At 40.2% G+C, this 5,000-nt stretch overlaps 1 long non-coding RNA gene across 5 annotated transcripts in view; it reads left to right on the top strand.

The window, feature by feature from the left end:
* Window positions 1-5,000, top strand: part of LOC137989551 (uncharacterized) — a 19,551-nt gene that overhangs the window by 13,413 nt on the left and 1,138 nt on the right. For 2 of the 5 annotated variants that reach the window (XR_011120906.1, XR_011120903.1), the window contains one exon: window positions 2,987-3,661. This is a non-coding gene — a long non-coding RNA (uncharacterized lncRNA). The remainder of the gene's footprint in view (window positions 1-2,986; window positions 3,662-5,000) is intronic. The other 3 variants (XR_011120905.1, XR_011120904.1, XR_011120907.1) reach the window with 2 other exon arrangements.

Genomic DNA, 5,000 nt, shown 5'->3' with positions numbered 1-5,000 from the left:
ATCACTACATAGACGTCGAAGTCTAAGAAATTGAGAATAAGGGATGGAGTTCTTGACATGTGATGGATGTGACGATGAATACAACAAATAACTGTGTGAATCAGTAGGTTTGTAGTGCACACTAGTACATAGCACGTTGAGGCCGTTGCCTCAATTCTAAAGTCATTCCTAAAGGTTTTCGCTCGCACTTTCATCCGGCTACATTCTCTCACTCAAATCAGTATCTTCACCAAATTCGATGTGCGCAAAATTCTTTTTCACGTAATATTATGAGGATCACAATTAGAGCTATGTGCCAAAAACGAATCGCACTTGACAAACAAATTCTTCATTGTCGCTCCGAACTTTCCAAAATCAGTCCAGCAATTTTAGTACAATCGATTCGCGCTAAAATCCGACAACTTAATTCTGGACTGTTTGACCATTTACAATTCCAGAAAATCTTCCGCTTCCTGACTCAGAGAAATCTGTTCTCAGTAAGGGCCTAAATTTTGTCCCTATTACCAAACGCACCAACGAATTTTCTATTAAGCAAGATGTCGAAAAATTCCTTCGCCGCGTTCAGTTAAAAGCCTTTTTTCACGACAAAGAGGATGATTCGGACACTTCTAATAAAGATATTTTTGAAACACTTCTAGTTCGCAAATCCAAATGGACTCCCCCAGAGGGACAATTTGCCTCTTTAGATTTTTTCACCAAAAAATGCCGTCACGACATTCACAAACTTAAATTCAATCGCAACACTAAATTTTCCAACCTTTCCTCGGAAGAGTGGGCGGCGCTTAAAAATCTTAGTAAACGCAACGACATAGTTGTCAAATCGGCCGACAAAGGCGGCGCGGTAGTTGTTTGGCGGTCCGACCTTTACCAAAAAGAAGCTTTGCGGCAACTTTCGTATACCTCGTTTTATGCCAAAACCCCTAAAGATCTCACTTCCAAAAATCAAAAACTTGTCAAAGACACCATTCAAAATCTTATAGTTAATCAAGAATTACCGGACACTGCCACTAATCTCATCATCAACACCCCTAGAACTTCGTGCATTTACTTCTTGCCTAAAATTCACAAACCCAACAACCCAGGTCGCCCTATCGTTTCTGCCTGTAGTTGCCCCACCGAACTCATTTCTAGCTACTTAGACAGGATTATGACGCCTATCGTCAAATCTTTGCCATCATACATTAAAGACAGTACACACGCACTACAAATTTTCCGCGATTTCAATTTCTCCGGCCAAGACAAACTTATTTTCACCATGGACATTACATCTCTATACACAGTCATTCCTAATAGCGAAGGTCTTCAAGCACTTAAACACTTTTTCGATCAACGCACTGTCAAAGAACCTAGCTCGGAAACGCTCCTCCGCCTTGCCGAACTAGTTTTAACGCTTAATTGTTTTTCATTCGCCGGCAACTATTACAAACAAATTAATGGTGTAGCGATGGGCACAAGAATGGGACCTAGCTATGCCAATCTTTTTGTAGGATATGTTGAACACCAATTTTTTAGTCAGTACAACGGCCCCAAACCTGAACTCTACGGCCGTTACATCGACGACCGCATCGGCGCTATTTCATCCAGCAGAGAAGAACTCGATCAATTTATAACCTCCGTCAACTCTTTTCATCCGGCTCTTAAATATACCTGGGAAATTTCGGAAACTTCATTGGCTTTTCTAGATATCAAAGTTTCTATTAGAGGCAACGTGCTATGTACTAGTGTGCACTACAAACCTACTGATTCACACAGTTATTTGTTGTATTCATCGTCACATCCATCACATGTCAAGAACTCCATCCCTTATTCTCAATTTCTTAGACTTCGACGTCTATGTAGTGATGACTCCGATTTTTCCAGCAAATCAGAGGAGATGTGCCAGTTCTTCGAAAAACGTGGCTATCCTGTCTCTGTGGTCAAAGCGGGCCATCATCGCGCCCAACAATTTGATCGACAGTCATCACTACAAACGTCACAAAAAGATAAGAATGACAGAATTCCATTCACCCTCACTTTCCATCCTCATAATCACGCAGTCAAAAGCATCATTCTTAGTAATTTTAAATTACTCCAAAATGATCCCGAGACTGGTAGAATCTTTTCGCAACCTCCACTTATTTCATTCAAACGCGACAAAAACGTAGGCAACTTTTTAGTTAGAAGCGCGCTCAAAACTAACGAGCAACCCGGCACTTTCAAATGCGCGCGCTCACAATGCAAAACTTGTCTTTTCATTGTTAACACTAGCAAGATATCGGGACCTAAGCGATCTGTTAAGATCACCGATCGTTTCACATGTACCTCCGCAAATGTCATTTATTGCATAACCTGCACGTTATGCAATAAATTATACATTGGTGAGACAGGTAGACGACTAGGTGACCGATTCCGCGAACACCTTCGCGATGTTGAGAAGAATGACAAGGATGCATCCAAGCCAGTCGCTCGCCATTTTAATCTGCCTAACCACTCCAAAAAACACATGGCTATCTGCGGCCTTTCCCTACATCTAGGTACGACGGAAAGCCGCAAGAATCTGGAACAAAAATTCATCTTTCAAATCGGCACCCTTAATCCTCACGGTATTAACGAACGCTTTTCATTTAACTAATATATTCCTATTTTTCACGTTGCCATGTTACCACCAATAGCGAAGCTCCTACTCTACTATAAAAACTACACGTAACCCATAATCCCTCGATTCGCTCTGACGAAGGGCTAACGCTCGAAACGTCAGCTTTTAGAATCTCTGTACGGTGGCCAATTTACATTATCAACTCCGTTGATAAAACCAAATTTTTGTTTAGCCCAGAAACTGTTTCTTTTATGCAGTCCGAGAGCCGTAGAGCCACCCCACAGGCTTCACAGCCCCCATCCAATGCCTCAGCGAGGACATTTAATTCTACAACTCGAAGACCGTTAAGTGAGACTCCGCTGCAGACTTCCGGATGCCGCTCATTTTTTTCATTTTCTTGTTTTTTGATAGCAGACCAGGAAGCTGTAAGGCGATTTTGCGGCATTGGTATTTCCAATAAAAGCTTCAGCTCTGCAAAAGCGGCCCGTGTTTGACCTCCTCGCGCTAGCGTGAAGAACCGCCGCCATCTTGATGTCGTAATGTTATGCGCAGAAAAGGTTGCGCAATGCAAAGCGAGGGAATCACCTTAAGAGAATATAGTAAGATTCGGTCAGCGGAAACAGACACAAACATAAACACCGTATGCCATCAGATGACATCATGAAACTTCGCGGCTTTCGTACTCCATGACAACCAGCTTGCGAGCAGTTTTATAGCTTGGAATTTCAAAGTTGAGCATCCCGAATTTTAGGAGTGCTTTACTGAGCATTCTCCACATCGTGACAAGGCAACTGGTACGAACTGAATTGCCAAAAGATATTACCTGAATCCCCTGCTGAAATACCAAGATGCAACACTGATTTGTCAGCTAAATCTAAAAAAACAAATAATGATGTTTGGAGCTTTTTGTCACCCATTTGCAGGTGAAGGAAATTGGACACGGTGTTGTGGTAAAAAGGAACCATTTGAGGTGTCGTCGAAACATGAGAACTGTCGTTAGAACGCGGCGACATGCATTCTCTACCTCTGTGTGATTTTCCCGTTGGCTCTGAAATGTTTATGGAACTGCTAGCTTTGTTTACAGTGGTATGTATGATTCAAGTTACCTATTATATATCCCTTCAGGGCGGTTAACTTTGCTGGACAGTTTAGTTATAAATTTTCTTACCCAGTTACCCGAAGACAGTAATTTGCCAGAACTTGTGATTTTTGAAAAATGATAACTGCCAATGTGCTTAACGTCTGACTGTCAAACCTAGATAAATATAATCTATAGGAGATATTCTAACGGTCTTGCGTGAAGCCGCCGTTTTAATATCATTTGAAAGAAAGACAATCGCAAATAAAAAGTACGAAAAATCAAAATTTTGTCTCGGTATATACATTTGAAATTGATTGGCCTGCACGCACACGCGTATGGAGTGCCCGTGGAATTTTTAGCATCAAACGATTCACAAAGTGTGAAATATTCACATCCACTATTGATTTTCATCAAAATTTTAATACCAGGAAGAGGAAAGTTTGTTAGAACATAATTTATTTTCAGCTTTTTCAAAAAAAAGGTCTCTCACCCTTGTAAATTATAAGGCTTAGGGGTCCCCAGGGGGGGGGGGGGAATGGGGCAAGGTGAAAAGCTGATACCATTAGTTTGAGAGGAAGGATGATATAAGTAGATTTTTAACTGCATGTTGGTCTGCTCCTTGAAATAATTTGCTAACAAAACTCCAATTTTTAAGGAGCAAAATGTTGCCAAAAATGTTTTTGAGGCCTAAACTTCCATCCCCATCCCCATCCTGATTCTAGAAATCAAACAAATGCCACTGTGAGTAGTTTCATCCCAAGGACTAACTACACACAAAATAAGAAGGAAGGTTTTGTATGCATGACCATTTCCAATTTTGCTCAAGCCTTAGCGATATTCCCTCTTAGAATTTAAAAATTGAAGTTGAAATAAAATGATCTGATCTCTTACAGTACTTCTGTAATGTGACTTTTCTAAAGTATTTACCCCAAAAATAATTCATTTGCAACAATGGGCATGAAGGGCATCCACCACCCCAACTGAAAAATCAGCACATTAAGAATAATTATATTTTTAGAGTAATAAAAACAATGAAGGAAAAAAGTGAAAATGTAGTTCAGCCAGGAATTGAACGTGGGTCTCCAGATTGTTACTGTTTATTTATAAATGTATTCATATATACATGTACAATAAGATTAAAGTTTCCATTAATAGTTATCAGTCTGAAAGAGGTTGAAACTCATTGTCTCGAAAAAGAATTGGGAGCATACATGTACATAGGCAAGAAAAACTCATGATGATGATGCCCATTGTTAAATAATGTTTTGCATAATTTTATGTGAGAGAATTGATTTGAGGAAATGCCAGCAGTTTGGTTTGACAAATAAACTCAGTGTTTGGAAG

The sequence above is a fragment of the Montipora foliosa genome, unplaced genomic scaffold (assembly GCF_036669935.1).
Source record: "Montipora foliosa isolate CH-2021 unplaced genomic scaffold, ASM3666993v2 scaffold_466, whole genome shotgun sequence".
NCBI classification, from domain to species: Eukaryota; Metazoa; Cnidaria; class Anthozoa; order Scleractinia; family Acroporidae; genus Montipora; species Montipora foliosa.
The sequence above is the reverse complement of the archived record's forward strand: the minus strand, read 5'-3'. Positions and strand labels throughout refer to the sequence as shown.